Source organism: Ornithodoros turicata, chromosome 4 (genome assembly GCF_037126465.1).
Source record: "Ornithodoros turicata isolate Travis chromosome 4, ASM3712646v1, whole genome shotgun sequence".
NCBI classification, from domain to species: domain Eukaryota; kingdom Metazoa; phylum Arthropoda; class Arachnida; order Ixodida; family Argasidae; genus Ornithodoros; species Ornithodoros turicata.
In genome coordinates, this window is record NC_088204.1 from 73,532,809 (window position 1) to 73,550,356 (window position 17,548).

A 17,548-nucleotide genomic window follows, 5' to 3' on the forward strand; every position below is an offset into this window, starting at 1 on the left:
AGTTTGTGACATTTAGCCGAGATTACCTTGGGCGAAGTGCCACAATGCTTTAACGAAACCATTTCGCACGAATGGCGTATGACCCATCTCCACATCCTCACGATGAAATAAAATTGAATTAAATTGTATTGAAATTAATAAGGACAACGCGTGTAGGGTATTTCATGCTGTAATATTTTGGGACGCGAAAGACAAGGACTGAAGGTACACACACACAAGCGTCACTCACAACTGAACTGTATTGCACGAAAAGAAGACATAAGTACACAACCGGTATCAGGTACTGTTACAGGTACAGTATAAGTACACACATAAGTACACAACCGGTATCGGGTATTGTTACACGTACAACCGGTAGAGTTCAGTTGCGAGTGGCGTTTGTGTGTGTGTACCTTCAGTCCTTGACTTTCGCGTCCCAAAATATTGCAGTATGCTATCCCACCAACTAGACCAACTTTCTCGGGTACTATTTCTGCCACGTCAATCATGGCCACTCGGTCGCTGAGACATATCTGATCGCTAGTCACCAATTCTTTTTCCGAGTTAGTGGTTTATCCAGAATCCCATCTGTAAGGGGGCACACAGGCGAAAAAGTTGGGGTGTCTGAACATTTAGGGTTGTTAGAGGGGGTGTAGGGAGTGGGGGCTGGATAACTCATTGTTCTGAGTCCAATGCCCCGAGCCCAGAACTCGAACGAGACACAGCCAACAGACGAAAGCACACTTTCTTCTGGAGCGTTGCCAGAAAGCTAACAAATTTTTCCGATGGACAAAGACATTAATCAAATGCCACATGAGTAAAGACGCCATCGCAAGCGCACGTGCATCACCATTGCTTATGCTTACGAAAAAGAAACTGCTGCCATGCCAGCCGCTGGCATTACGAGCACACTACGCGAGCCAATCTATGTGCAAGAGAAAGCCGTCGTAGAACAAAAACATGGGGCCGAGACAAATTACGATATGCCTGACGAGCGCGCATTCGGGTCGCCGGAAACGGCGCGCATCGTGCCAGTTTTTACTTTCTTGCACGCGTCCGTATTCTGGGATAAGGTCGTCAATGAGCGCGTTTGCGTTTTGGGGACGCGGGCTCAGTGTTCCAACGGAGAGAGCGCGCAGCATATCGATCCCATGTAGTTTGGAAGTTTCGCATTTGGGGACGCGTGTCCCTCGTTAGGGATGTCAAATGATGTTCCACTTCATTGCGAGCATCTCCAAGGCACAAAACGTGATGTGTTGGAATGTCATTCTACATAACCAAATGAAATCGAACGTCACACAAATCGCACTGCGAATGTTCTCTGACTGTAATGTGAGCGTACGTACGTGTTGCAATGCGCCTGTTAAATGTGACAGTTAGTAAAGTGACAGGCTGACACTCGTTTAATTTCCCGTCCCTTCTGACGCATGCCATGCCTCTGAACTTTCCAACCGAGATTCCCCCGTCTTTAATGTGCTTTGTGGACTTGAGCTGTGGCTCTTACTCCAGAAGCCATACAGTTCTCTCTCTTTATTGTATGTATTGTATTGTTATATTGTACGCTATCTATTTGTCTCTCCGGCCCGATTTCACCAATGCCGGTTAACATTTTAACCGAGATCAACGGTCCCTTATCTTGAATTTAACGTTTAACTTCGCTTCACTAAAAGGAGTTTATTGTCACTGACACATTAATCACGTCACAAAGTTTCTCAAAAGGAATTGAGTGTTGAGTGTGAGTATTAGCAACCAGCATTGGTGAAACCGGACCTCTCTCTCTCTCTCTTTCTTCCTTTTTTTTAACACAGTGTACTAGCATATTCCGTTGCTAAGACGCGGCCCTTCACCCCCTCTGTACCGATGGCGGAAGCAGCTCTAGCATAATTCTTGAACCCTTAGATCTAAATGCAACACTATCACATAATATGCGCAGCTGCTGTGCCCTTACTCCACAACCACGGCGGTGCAGGCGACGCACAGAGAAGAGGTTGCGTGCGCGCAGTTCAAACGGCGCGCCGTAACCCTCAGCCCTGCCGTCGCGCGGAGCTCGTGTCGCACGAGGCCATAACCGTAGCATCCTATTGCTCGGCAACCGTGGCCGGCAAACGATGATTGGCTGCGTCGCCCTAGTCTTCGATTAGACGCTCGTGGACCACGCTTTCGTGGTGACTCCTCTGTCATTGTCGTCTGCTACGGCGGCAGTCAGTGCGTGCTAGTTTCGTTTTCGCCACACGTTCGTCGTCTGCTACGGAAATCGTCTGTTACTCTACGAGTGCGTCGTCTGCTACTGAGGAGTGCGCTGGGTAGTAAGATTTCGAGCGAGAGCATCGCATGAAGCGAGGTAAGAATAGTTCGTCTGCTTAAAATATATCCGGGAAGTGCTCTGTGATGCGCAAGTTTTATGTCGACTTATTGTAGCACGTCGCCAGAACAAGTCGATTGACGTGTAGCTTATATAGGGCCTAGGTAGTTCCATCATATTCACTTGTATCATGTTTGAACAAATGACAAACAAAATAATAATTAATGAAGGATAATAAAGGTTGATATAACAGAAAGTAAAGTGTTGTATGATGCCCAAAAACTATCGTATGCTTTGTACCGCCGGAATGTGCATCGCTAAATGAGATGCTTTATACGCACTGGAGGATGGATTCAGACATTCGCAATTGCTGCGTATGCATATCAAGTTGTAAAACTTTTCTGAAAGAGGCATTGTCAGCGACGTGACTGACATATCTGAGGAGTGCTGGAGCGCTTATAAAAAATAGTCTACATTTAAACAAAAGTGACAACGTCCGGATTACCGGTTGCACGGAATGCATATAAATAACACAATATATTTTCTAAAAGCTTGTCACAGAAGCGCGTATTATACTAGTTTCGGGTATGGCTATACTACTGAGCAGTTTTAGGTGTAAGATACTGGGGTTAATGTGGTATACGTACAGTATACTACTTTCCCAACCTAGTTTAATTGGAACTAAGGCGAGAGGAAACTTTAAATGTTATTTTTTTCACGTCAAATGTGCGCGACAAAGCTCTATTTGTGTTAACTAATAAAACATTAGCGGCAATATTGGGAGCCTTCTCAAACAAAAGGGTCACAAATGTTCAGGGACAGTGCAAAACACGTATGTCGGACTTCTATGATTTATTCCCGGTTCACGCGAAAGAGGTTCCCGTCCTTGTGTTTTTCGTTTTTTAGCGGACAGCACACTCATCTGAGCAATTCAATTGAGCGATTCGCCCGTCTTGTCTTTCTCACGGGGTGGGGGGATATGTTTAAAGATGATATAAAAAGGACGGTAAAGGTTAGCTATGATGGAGACTTGCTATTCCTCGGCCTCGGCGACACTCTCCGCATGCCCAACTGTGATAAAGAGGAGCGTGTTGCATAGGAGGGGGGATACGTTTAATGCAAAGAAAAAAAGAAAGAGGAGGGAAAGGTTATAGCCTTGATGTAGGCTTGCTATTCCCAAAAGCTAACAAACGAAAGGGGATAAAAGCAGCATAGACACAGAAAATCATAAAAAAATACAGCAAAAAAGTGAAAAAAAAAAACAGCTCCTCCACTAATCGTTGTGAGATAGTCATATAGGACGTACACAGTCATATAGGACGTATCAGAGAGTGCCCAAGCGTTTAGACTCCGGAAGGAATCGTGTCAGCGCACATTCAGCCGCAGCCGATGAAGCAATGATTCCTCGATGCGCGGGATGCGGCCAGGCACAGCATATGTCATTACCGGGTCAATGAATTTAAGGAAGACACTGGTTCGTATAGCTTCTTGCTGAAAGACGTAGCAGTCAGTCTAACAACGACCCAATGCATTTTCTCCGAGGAGAAAAATAGGAAGCAGTGGTGTCAGCAAACACAACAATGTGGAGCACGACTGAGTGACAAACATAATCATTTGTACAGCATCAGCAAATAACAAGTGCTTGAAAAAGCCACTCAAGAGGGCGATAGTGACAAGCGAAGAAGAATCGCTTATCTGTAAGTGAAGAGCGGATATGTAGAAAAAGGATTATGCAAATATGTTATCCACAAAAGATAAGAACGTGCTGCTCTGTACTCGTGGGCTTCTTTGCTGCTAGCAAATGGAGCTAGAGGCTACCAAAATATAGGGGTGTCTAGCCTGCTCTATACATCCAAATGCACTGCACTAGCACTGGTGCGATAATGGCATAAGGCATATGACAATATCACCAGTTCTGTGTCCGTAACGAGATGTCCAAGAGTTCCGACGGTCAATCACTGTAACGGTGATTTGTCCCAAGGACCAAGCGCAACTCTCACAAGACTTGCTGTCGCCTTGTCGGTGGGCAAACGCAAACGGGGACGCTGTTTCTCGTGGACAGTATAGAGGAGGGGGTCGCGCGCCGTGTCCACTGGCTTGCTACATGTGGGACAATACTCGGTCGTCGGGAGCACGATATTAGCAGCATTTAGAAGTGGCGCGGCTGTACTAAAGATGCTCCGGACCTGCTCACTCCACCAGCAATGGAGAACTCCACGGCGTGGTCTATCGCTGTGAGATAGTCATTTACAGCTCCCACAGATCGCTCATACTAAGTCCATTTACCTGCAGCCAACGACCCTAAGAACAAGTTCGCGTCAGTATGAGTGAACGGTGTGCGGACACGTCCATCATTACTGCGGGCAGCGGTCGTTGGCGCTAATGAAGGAGCTCGCCGTTTCGGCCTCACAGAGGTGGGCACCCTATAACGCACTGCAGGAATGTGCCTCGTGGGCCGACTTTTAAGGGAGCTTTGCCGACATGTGTCCGACAGCGTCTGAGGAAAACCCAGGAAAAACTCCAGATAGCACAGCCGGCACCGGGATTAAAACCCGGGTGCCTCCTAGTTTCGACGTGACATGGCCAGCACGCGAATCGCTTACGCTAACCTGTCTCATCACTTAAAAAGAAGAGATACTAACCACTCTTAAGGCTTCATAAAAAAAAGAAGCTAACCACTCAGTCAAGCGAGCTGGTAGCTTCTACGCTGGTACAGCTCCGGTCAACCTTAATAATAACACTGATTAACACACTAATTAACACAACATTTTCCAGCGCGATAACAGCCACCCTTGGAGCACTGGAGGAATGTTAAGTGAACAAAATCCTTGTGTTAAACTGACAGAATAATTTTGTTCAATTAAGATTTCTTCATGGCTCCAAGGGTTGCTGTAATCGCGCTCGGGAACGAGACCACAGTTTCTTCCAGTGTTATTATTAGGGTTGACCGGAGCTATACCACCATCATCAGCAATGCCTTCATGTCCTCCAATATACCGCAGGAACGCGCTGGAAAAATAACATCATAACCAGTTACAGGCAAACGACGATGAACCTTTCTATACTGTTTGGAGAATGTGAAAATTTGATGGCCGACGCAAGAGACCCGAAGTGACCTTGTAACGCGGGTTTCGAGTCTGACGAAAAAAGGTTCATTGGTGGGGTGGCCAATTACGACTTCACATATTCGATATCTTTGACGATATGCCATGCATGAATCTCGATCGCCCCTGGGTTACGTATAATGGGATAAGAAGTGCGTTTCTGCCTAACGTGTGGCACAGTGTTGTCCCGAAGCAGCACGTCTTCGATCGCCGGAGGGGTATAGATGGTCGCTGTGATAAGAGAACGGTGGTGGTGCTTCTGAAAGTAGCCCGCCGCTGTCGGCCTCACGGAGGTGGACAACGTCACGACTAACGCTCTAGGGGAATGTGCGTCCTGGGCCAACTTCTAAGGGAACTGTGCCGGCATATGTTCCACCATATGCTGGCGGTCGACATAAAGGTTTCGGAGGGGCATAAAAGAAATGCCGTCAGTTTATGAGTTATTGTCATTCTTTTCTCATGGTTTCTACATATCGCGAGCGCACGGGTATATGCATCAAGGGCCTTGCGCCGGTCCATCATTGTACCTAACTGGCTTTTGACTTGCCTTTGCGCAAGCAAAGGACCGTTGGTGCATAGCATTGTGGGTGGAGCAATGTTGGGGAGGTAAACATTGCTTCCAGCACCGTGTAGCGGAGATTTCCGGCAAAAGAACCCCGGGTGGTCGAAATTAGCCGCAGGCCTACCCTGCGGCACGTTCCGCATGTGGCCACACAAATAGGCTCACTCACCTTATACGTGTAAATCGGCTAGTAATTTGATTTTTGAAGCGAAGTCAAGCGCGCGTACTAGATATACTACATGGTAACAAACGCGAAGAAACACAGCGAAAAAACACCGGTGAAACTGAGCGATGATGAAACACTGCATCAGCTTTGCCCTTCTTAATCACACTACGTTTCAGTCCGTTTATGCAATCCATCCCTTGCTTTACGATATTCCGCCGCCTCGATGCCAATACACAGCTTTACGATATTCCGTTCATTCGGTGGGGCACGGTCCAGTTACTGACCTCGCTCCCAGTTCCGGTCGGCGATAGACGCCAGTTTGTACTCCTGGCGGTAGAAATAAACTACCAGGTCTGGATAGCACGCTGCATAGCTGTGCACGGTGGCCGTGCTCGCACCGCCGTTGAGGTACTGAACAGGGTCAGAGCGGGCATCCGTAGAGTGTTATACAGGGAGAGAGCAGTTCTTGGGACCGTCCAGTTTGGTAGGCGGTGGCAAACATCAGCGACCCTCTTCGAAGAAAGCAATGGTAGGTATGTCATCCGCTTCTAATATCCTTCGTGCTGCTGTCCCACGAGCAACTCTCCGTGAGTTTTGGTTTGTTGCGAGTTGGCATCTAGCACGTACATCAATCCCAGACCTGCCGTGAGATCGTCTTTGGGTGTTGGCGTTGCGATGGTTGTAGACTAGTGCGTTTGTTGCGTTAAAGGCAGCCAGCCAATATGGCTGGTCTTCCACGATGATGCCAATACGTGCCGCCAGGAATTTTTGTAGGTGGTTTTAACTGTACGATAGACCGCCAGCACGGTCGGCAGGCGAACATAGAGCTGGAGCCGACTTCTAAGGGAAGATATACTTCCACTTGTATTTATAAATAGGCTTTTCAGGCAAGATGCCGTACTGAAGGTGCAAAGACGAAGTTCCTCGTATAGTACCCTTACCGCTATACCCGCGTCTAAAGAAAAACGCTGCAATGAAATTGCTGCGATAAGATTCACATATGCACTCGTAATTGCTATACGAGCTAATTGTCGTATTTGGAATGGGAGGCTTCCTAACCAGATAAAACTTGTCATATCGTTTCAGATGCAGTCGCAAGCTGCATTTTTCAAAGTTGCAAATTTTCACATTCAGGGATCATGCTATGGATCAGAAACTCGACAGATTTTCTCGGAATGTCCCATCACGCAGTCATTTTCTTCAGCATCTACACGACAGAAATACACATCCTGAAAATATATCCGCGAAATCGCGATACGTTTCGCCGTGCAGCATCATATTTATTTCACAGATGCGCGTTGAATTTTGATTCCTCCAGGACTTGTTCATATTTTTCAAATCCTGCCATAATACGCAATACGATTACCCGACCATTTCCATCTCGTGCATTTCTTCCCCATAAACCCATATTCCGCATCCAACACGAATTGATAGACTGTGTTTATACTGTCGGCGTGTGCGCCATTTGACGTATAGTACCCATAAGCAATGTCGCTGTATACGGCCGTCCTTACCATAATGGTAAATTGTGACCAGGAAGAAAGCAGAATGGACACAAGCGTGGATATTCTGAAGTGGACTCTTCTGCTGCGGTTCTTGATCAAAATGCAGCATGGCACAATAAGAGGAACGTAACGGTGCTCGACATAAAGGCTTCGGGGGGGCATAAAAGAAATGCCGTCAGTTTATGAGTTATTGTCATTCTTTTCTCATGGTTTCTATATATCGCGAGCGCACGGGTATATGCATCAATGGCCTTGCGCCGGTCCATCATTGTACCTGAACAGATTTTTAGCTTCTTTTTAGAACTAAAGGCGTAAGGGAAGCGAAAAAGGGAAGAGTGAAAGAGAGAGAGAGAGAAAAAAAAGAAAGAAAACGATGTTGAAGGGTTAGATGTTCCAGAGCTCACTGCACGACCGGAATATTACCTAGAATAATGTCGCACGGTTTTCGGTCCTGCCTAAGATTGCCGAGTTCCAGTGAATCGTTCGAGTAATAAAGATTCACTAAACCTCGCAATACGCTGTGCAAGTGCGTCTCTGCGCATCAGAGGAGGCAGTGAGAGGGAAGAGGGAGGGTGCCGCCGTATCCAATGGGACTACAGCAGCGGTGGTGGTGATGGTGAAAGGGCTCGCCGTTGTCGGCCTCACAGATGTGGGCAACGTCACGACTGACGCCCTAGGGAATATGCGTCCTGGGCCGACTTCTAAGGGAACTGTGCCGACATATGTCTGAAAGCGTCTGAGGAAAACCCAGGAAAAAAAAAACATAAAGCACAGCCGGTACCGGGATTCGAACCTGAGTACCTACTTCCAAGGGCACCTGAGTATACCTACTGAGGGCACTTCGAAGTTGAGTACTTCCAGTCTCGACCTGACATGGCCAGCGCGCAAACTACTGAGCCACGCGAGCTGGTAAACAACAGCCGCAACTTATTCCGAGATGTAGCGCCTTCGGTGGCAAGGCTCCAAAAAGGACGACGAATAAAAGAGCGTGCCTCAATTTTGATTCCTGGCAGCCGCTCGGCGCGGTCCTTTGTTCTGTCCAGTTTAATCTACAAATTTGCTGACCCGAACTCAGCGCATTTCATAAGTGAGACACAGAACCCCCAGGCACGGGAGACGGAGTTAGCGCCCATGATGGAGGTGCCTGTGTGTCTTCCAGCCCGGGGGAACACTTTCATGCCTTGCAGTGAAGTGCCAGATGACCTGACGGCGTGCTGTCATTGACGAAATTGACGTGCTCTCCGAGACGCGTGTTTACACATATAACCGTGTGGCCTATGTGAATCCTACCACATGATAGTGGCATGACTACACGACTGCGCCCAACACGTCGTGTCTAGAGAGCATCTCAACTCCGCTAAAAAATGGCACGCGGTCAGGTCATCTGCCACTTTACTGAAGGCATGCATGTGTCCCCCCCCCCCCCCCCCCCACACACACTTTTTCACTGCGACCGTCCGCAGTCCAAATATCAGAAGCGGCTGAGTGTAAACAGTTCGGTGAATCCCGCTGTCGCTTACCGAATTTGGTTTTAAACGGTGGCTATGTACCTTTAAAGGACTACAGAGGGCCATCAAAAAAAAAAAAAAAAAAATCAGATTAAGACATCTGATGAAAGTGTGTGTATCATTATACCGAATAGCGCGAAAGGTTTTGATGTGTGCAATTTGTTTCCCAGAAAAACACTCACATAAACATAGCTCCGCGCGTGCATCCTTAACTCGCCACTCCAGCTATTCGCCTCGAGATCGAACAGTGTCGCCACAGTGCGGCTGCTCCGTGAACTTCCCTTAGTGGGGATGCGCTGCTTGAGCCGGTGCTTGCGCTGGGGTCATCGTGGCCGAAAACGTGCTTGGAAGGCTCAGTTTCTGAACATTTGAGTTTTCCAAATCGCTTCAAAATGAGTGAAAATGACTTCGTGGAGAACTTTTTGAACTTGTCTACTTCCCAACACAAGCGTGCGTAGCAGGGAAGAAAACTACAGAACGTGCATATGTTCCAGTATGGGGATTCCAGTCGGCCTTTGTCATTTTTGTCACTGCGGTTCTCTGTGTCAAACAAAATATACCGAGAGCTAAGGTCAATGTTCAATGTTGTAACAGGTTTTTTTCTCATAAGTATAACGATGTCTCACTTATTTATAGAATGGTTTCTGTGCTAGCAGTTCGATCTTACTTCTTAATGCCCAGTTATGATATTCTACGCGCGCTAAACACAAGTTGTATCGAATGTATGAATATATGGAATGCGAGGAATATATGTATGACATGGGTGTTTTTAAATGTGTGAGTTTCAAACTTTCATCTCATTTCATCTGACTGCATGACAGGCTTGACTTTTGTCTTTCACATACGATATATTGATATATACCTGCCACTGGAACCAAAAACTTATTTTGTATGTAGTTATTACATAACCGGTAGCATCCCACACAAAGTCAACACCATCCACACAGGTGCGATCGCCTCGTAACATACTTTCGCACCTTTTAACGAATGCCTGCACGTGAGACGAATCAAATCTCGAACCTCTCTCCGACTCGCACGACGTGAAACCACCGCTGTTATACGACACAAAAATTAGAGCGAAGGGCTTCAGTAGCTATTGGACTATTCTGTCCTGATGCGGTGTTGCACACTTGTACATTTGGATTGCCAACAACAGTGTAGACAGGAATTTTGAGTAGTTTTTATTTTGTTAAATTCTTGTCAATCGAAGATAAAAAGGAAGAGGGAAAGACAGCTATATAGGTGACGAACAAATATTCGAGTGAGAACAGCAAAAGACCAAAACCAAATCTGGCTTGCAACAAAGGAATGACTTGGCGGTGTTTCCCTTCGAAAGCACGCAGGATATTTTCTTTTCAGAACTTCGCGACTTCTTATACGTTTAGCAGTGCAGAATTTTTGTCAAGTTTCACACCTTTTGAGCGTTCTAAGCAACGCATTTCAACACATTCGCAATATGTGAGGCACTGACAGCGGCATTTCATCCAGGAACACGGCGAAACCCGCGTAGAAAAGCCTGCGCCTGTCGCGCCGGATCGTGCCGTATCCCCACTAGAGCTCCGCCGCAGCGCCACCTACAGTTCGATCTCGAGGCGATAATAACGAGGATCAGGAGGTATGATGGCACGTCACCGATGACGGTATAAGGAGAACTCGTCCTGGTTCGCTGGTCAGTTGGGGTCAGCGCCTTGTCCCTTCCCAAAGATGAAGATACATGAAGATCCAAAACACAGCGCGATTGTTGCTGTTTTGCCAGTTCTCCCGGAGAAGTGGGGGTAGAAGGAGCGGCCCAAGCATTACCGAGCAAGGAGAAAGACTTTATCAGAACCCCGAACAGCCGAGTAGCAGACAACATTTCTCTAGGCCAATCAGCGAGCGTTCTCCTTACAGCGTCAGCGCGAGGTTCCAAGCAGATCGCAGGCTGGTACCAGCGTTGTGCACGGTCTCTTTTTGCGGCGTATTTTAAATTCAATTTCAGCGATAATTATGACTGTGTAGTGTAAATTACTTCGCATGGTGCATCTTACTGGCCTACTTAACAGTTTTATGGGAAGAAAACTGGGTGTTAAAAATGACTTCTGTGCTGCTTTAACGTACATATGTGCAGGAGCCCGTAGGGCAGCCATTCTGCTCCAAGTCATTTGGAGCAGTGTGGCACCTAGTTTGACACCAACAGACAACCGCATACTTTGAGATATAAAATGCCGCACGAGGAGTACGCACTTCTCGAGCGCATAAATGACCCCCCCCCCCCTCACAAGAACTAGCGCAAGAAAAAAAAAAAAAGAAACAGACCAGCAGAAAACACACCTAAGGTCCTGAGTTTCGTGCTTTTTAAATGTTTTTCTGTAATATAGTTGGAAACGAGCGCTGTGTGTGTTTTCTGCTGGTCCCTGTTTATTTTTTCTTTTTTTTTCGCTACTTTTTGGGGCACCATGTAGCAACTCGCCCAATCGTCCCTTCTGTTAACAAAACGTCATCGTTTCGACTTATCTGGTCGCAAAGCCGTCTGTCTGGCCAACAATTACGGTCAGCATTTATTTCAATCAGCTCGATCACTACAAAACATGCCGCCCTCCGACGCGAACCCCCTTTCCTTCTTTCCTTCTTTTGAATTGGTTATCCGAAAACATGAAAAGCCAATCGCCCTGTTTCTATGAAGCGGTGACATCACATTGCTATAAGCTTGGATTTCATAACTTGTTTATCTCATCGTTCTCGTAGAATTCTTCCGATGTACTAAAACGACCGCATCTATCACAAATCTAATCGCGTTCGTCGTAATGCCTGAAAGACATACAGCTTTTTCTTTCCTCTCATACCACTCAGCTTAATGTCATGACACGGTCTCAACCATTCCTAGCTCCGTGAATCGAAGCCGGCGCACGGAAGCGCTGCACTCTGTGATTTCGAACGCGAGCCGACAGTAACTGCGACCACTAAATGTGTTACACCTCTCATTCGCCGGTCCCGTGTGCCATTGTTAAGGGAAAGTGTCGTAAACTAAAGTAGAACGTAGCAGCTGCCCTTTCACATTCTCGTCTGCGAGGCACATTACGGCAGAAATAAACGTCGGCCTCGTCTCTAACGTACGTCGTCTGCCGTGGCTTTATGATGTCATTTCCTGCCGAAAACAACGTCGGTACATCAACGGTAACGCAAAGCGCTGATGGCTGTCATTTCTTCTTTTTTTTTTTTCTTCTGGGAATTGAGTAGGTAATAGATGATACCGAATTGAGCGGAGAGTGTTTTATTAGAGAAGTGATTTTTCAGCGTCGTAATAACGCCATCAAACTCGGCTTGTGTGTCGGAGGTCTTACATCGATAGACTGCTTCCGAGAAGTGTGATTTTGTAACATTTTACAGCGCCAGCTGTTTTTGAGGGAACTTTTGTCAAGGCCGCTGCGTGGTTCCATGCATTTTACTCGGCGCGCCACATGCCCAAGGTTCGCGGATACGTCTCCTTGTAGTATGGCTAAAAGCTTGTTCCGACATATAGCGGCGCAATAATATAGCGCTACAAAACATCACGCAAAAACAGCGGCACACTTGACGAGCTCAACTGCGGCAAGCGCTAATTTTGCGCGTCTTGGAGCACTGCGAGGATGAAGATATGACGCTGTTTTGTAGCGCTATATAGCAAATCGCTTATATGTCGGAACATACCTTTAGGCCTGTTCCGACATATAGCGATTTACTATATATCGCTATAAAATAGAGCGATATTGTCCTCATCGCATAACCCCAAACCGCTAAAAATTAGCGCTTGCCGGAGTTGAGCTCTTGTCAACTTTTTCAGCGCTAATATTTGCTAATACATTCGCGTTGACCAATGAGGAGGCCCTTTAGCGATGACGTCGCGAAAGTCGTGGAGTTGTTTTCCCTCCGCACTTCACGCCACGGCGACCGCATTGGAACCGGCGAGTCTGTCATCCAAAATGTCTGGTAATTTTTCATTCAGTCAATTGATCGAACTTGTTCGTCCGAATGCTGTCGAACTCGCCAGAGGGCGCCATGATGGGAGAGACCGGAAACGACCACCGAACTTCCGCTAAATTATAGCGGTAGCGCCGCTTTGCGGGTGTGAACCGTCCGCAGACACTGAACGCTGTTTTTGTGCGCTCTTTTGTAGCGCTATATTAGTGCGCTGCTATATGTCGTAACACGCCTTAACAGTGAGCGCTGTTTTAGCGCGCCGTTTTGTAGCGCTCTATTAGCGCGCTGTTATATGTCGGAACAGGCCTTTAGCCTAATAGCACGTGTTGTGTAAGTAAGACAACTTTACGTTTGTACTCCTGTATAGCCGAGCTGAGGCATGAAACCCGAAAAGAAGGAGGAGCACAGGAGAGAGCGAACCCTTATCACGGATCACTTCCTTTTGATTGGTGACAGCGGGCACTGCCCAAGCAGCACAATGTACTGGAAGTCGAGTTCATTAGGGGTGGACGGTATGTGTCTTATCAATGTTCTGTAGTTTCATGAATCTGTTCAAGGCCTTTCATCTACCCGTCCACCCCTATTGCACTCGACTTTCAGTGCATTTTGCTGCTTGGGTGCGTGACGAGCTTGATCAGGCTTCTTCAAACTGTTTCATGGCTTTCAAATGCCAGACTTCTTTTTTAGACGAGTATCGCTGGTACAATTGGCACTCTCAATGCCATCATACCTCCTTCACTTTGTTTTCACTATTATTGCAGGGCGTTTCAGTTAAAATGAGTCAAAGCTTTTATAAAAATGGTGCATTGCACTCGAACGAGACTCACTGCGTAATGTTCGTAAGGAGCCAGAGATACTCAGTCTATTTTTTTTTTTTGCTTCCTCGTTGATTAATTACTTCGTTAATTGAAATTAATTGGTGATTCTTTTAACTGCAGGGACTATAGCAAAACTGTCAATGGCGGAGTTGTAGAGGCGGTATTCCACTCTCTGATCGTGATTATGTACCTTGTCTCAGTTCGTTTTCTTTTTCCCGGCTTCAAAAAAAGGGCGCCTGCAGTTTCCAAATTCCGCCCGACAGCAGCACAAACGCGCACGGAAAGGAGTGATCTCGTTCGTTCACAATGTATAGACCACTTTACTGTTTACAAACAAGAGCCGCCATCTGCGCATGCGCGCAGTTGGTGCGAGCAAAACACACTGCACGCGGCCGTACGAATGCTATCCGCAAGTGCGACATCGGCTCTGTTGCACCGCTACACCGCTGTCGATGGTCTCCTTCCACAATGACCGAATACTTTAGAGCTATGAAAGAATCACAAAAGTGTCACTACAAGGCCACGTTGTTTATGAACGGTATACAACATGACGATACACATCGACAACTGGACAATCCAGCCACAAAACAACCCGCCGATCACAATCGCATTGTAGTCAACCTAATATTTTCGCCGAGCCAGTTCACTGCTGATATTGTGCAAGCGTACAAGTTACTGGAAGCACACAATTACTTCACCTTAGGCGAGCCGCGTGATCGTGGCGTTTCTGAAAACACAGCTGATTCGCTACGGTGCACCGGTTCATGTTGGCGTCGTTTATTTGTTCGCAGGTATCGTGAGGGAATCTTACAAATGCGATGCCAGGGAGTCTTTTACCCGATCAAAACGATCCCAACACACTAAAGGGATTCACAATCAAACGATTTCTTCGCTCTGCGCTGCGCAGAAACTTATGAAGAAGGACTTCAACCTGTAATCATATGATAAAATGTTCAAAGTTCGTCATTTCCTCTGTGCCTCCGACTTGATTTCGACGTCTTCGCTGATGACTCTCTATACCTGGCAACGCGTCAAATTTTTACTCGATTAGTATTGCTATAGTACATTCTTACTAAATTTCTGAGCACATCCTGCATGGCCTATTTGTACTATTAGTGCCTTCAAAGCTACGAGAAACGGACCTAAAGGCTTGGTGATCTCCCGACCATCTAGTATATCAGAAGCAGGATATGCGCCAAAGCAGTTCTATGCGGCCCGCGGACTACCTCCATGGCCCGTGGACTCGAATGTGTTCCGCACCCCTGATGTACACACACACACACACACAAAAAAAAAAAGAGGATGATCGGACATCTCCATGGTGATTGGAATAATGGGGTAACGTTACCTTTGGCTACTGACCGTACTTTGTCGCAGGCGAAGTCCAACGTAACCGCGAGTGCTTACAAAAATCGCCCACGGCACACTATTTCACACGCAAAACATGACGCTAAAATGAGCAGGCAGTTGCACAGAACGATGCATATCTGCGGGAATTTGCATAGAGGAAGGATCAAAAAGTGCTCTTGTGGCAATCTATTGTGAAGTTCCTGGCACAGGTACGCCGCCATGATCGTCTTGAAGTCAAGAAAACATTGATACAACACGGTTATATGCGCCAGGTCCCAGTTGTATTCGATGCAATTAAGTGAGTTCAACATAGAGGCATATGTCTTACTCAGATGACGTTTACATTTTGTATGTTTAGATCTTTCTTGTGTTTTCATCCTTCCTTCATCATCTTCACATAATGTTCCACGTGCAATGAGGTGGGGTACCGCACCAGCGCTGTGAAACACCGCATCTCATCGTCATCATTTATTATTGTTGTAGTTGTTCGTGAATGAGGCTGCAGGACATCACACGCGAAACGACTCGGTCATGCACAATTTAAACGTGCTGTCGCCGAGACAAGTGCACACATGAAGAAAAAAAAAAGACACATTGCCTTGTGCTTCTTCTAAGTAGAGGTATATAACGTAATTAGACAAAAATCCATTAGTACCCACCAAATTTCATACTGGTGGCGACCAAGCTTCCCCGTGGTTGCTACCAGGAAAAATGAAGAAAACGTGCGAAACATAAAAATAAGCACACATTATATACATGCGAAGAAACATGACGGTCACGGATGAGGTAAAGATTAAATGGGAATCATTGGTGTACAGATCACATGGCAATAACGGTACAACTACAAATATTATAATTTTTGCACATCGTTTTACTCCATAAGTACAATGTGAGAAAGAGACAAAAAAATGGATATTAAGAAGAAGAGATTGCTCAATTTCCCAAAACGCGGGCCTCAGTAGAACCCGGTAGCTGCAGTGTTTTCTCTTCTGTTTACAGCAGAAATCACCAGAAATGTTCTTCAGTGTTTTTGTCCCCCCCCCCCCCGCCCCACTCCTTCCTGCTGTCCTCTCTCCAGCTGTCTACATCTGTACGCCGCTCATAGGCACAGTTGCTTCGCAACGTTACCACGGAATTTTTTTTAAAAAGTCTCTTTTGCTCGTGAAAGCACGCCTTTATTTTGTAGATGTTTTTATCAAACCCGTCTTGCAGTGCTGGCTATCAGAGGAGAATGCGTGCTGAACTCTGATAATTCCCCTCCTTTTCAAGTTTCATTTTATCCTCCCATTTGCACGTGCTCAAACGCACAGTCGGTTTTCGTACATGCGGAAGTGCCGTTAGGCTAAGCCGTCTTTTTTTAGTATGATGTCTCACATTTTAGTCGCATTTTCGTGGCCTCGGGAACTAAATTAGCTGGATACATAACCAAGACATTTACCTTAGATTCCAAACATGGTACCCCTAATTGTGAAACTGCAGTAGAAAATTACCTAAGGCTCATAGCTTTTGATGTATAAGACTGTGAAATCACGATGGATAGCGAATTCCGCTACTGTCTCATTGTGTGAGATTTCAAACGCAGGGGGAACAAAAGCCTTTATAGATATACGGATAATTCTTTTTCGGCAAAATGTCTTGTATATAGATCTCACAGGTTTCAGTGAAAAGTGTGGACGTTTACCGCCAAAATGAAATTCTACGTTTCTTATGCATTGCGTCTGTGGGTGTAATGCAGGCAAAGCACGCTTTAAGTTTTTGCGCGCGAATCTGGGGCATGTTGTTTGGCGCACCTGGCGCAGCAGCAAACCGGAGAGCAGATCAAAAAAGAAAGACAAAAATGCGGTGCGAGCGCAGTCAGTGTGCTCAGTTTACCAGACCAACACCACCTAGAGGAGAAGGCCTCTCCAGTATCCCCTCGCCCTCGCAATACGTCGGATGGTTTCTCTCCAATGAAGCACGCGTCGTCTGCCTTCCCGGACACCGCTTTCCTGCGATTGGCAGACGCCCATCCGAGTAGGATGACGTTACGCGGAGCTGCGCTCGCACTTTCGTCTAGGTGGTGTTGACCAGACGCCACGTGGCGGCCACGGAGAGTTGTACGCCATCCGCAGATAGGGAGGCTCGGCGCGCCGGCTGCAGCACGCAAACGGCATAGTACATCGAGAACAAGCTGTAGGTGGCGCTTCGATCACCCAAATAGCGAGGATAAGAGTGCTTTTTCCTGTTCTCATTACGGTACAGAAACCATGGTGCGGTTCTGTTCGGTGCCGCAGCGTAAGCACACGAAAACGTCGGGTCTATCCTCACTGTTGGTGTTG

The 17,548-nt window shown here is 46.7% G+C and overlaps 1 protein-coding gene across 1 annotated transcript in view; it reads left to right on the top strand.

Annotated features, from left to right (window-relative positions):
• The first annotated feature begins 2,130 nt into the window (after window positions 1–2,130).
• The window catches only part of LOC135391861 (allatostatin-A receptor-like), a 98,925-nt gene continuing 83,507 nt past the window's right edge, over window positions 2,131–17,548 (top strand). Inside the window, exon 1 of the mRNA XM_064622367.1 lies at window positions 2,131–2,320. The gene's annotated coding sequence lies outside the window, so the exon portion shown is untranslated. The remainder of the gene's footprint in view (window positions 2,321–17,548) is intronic.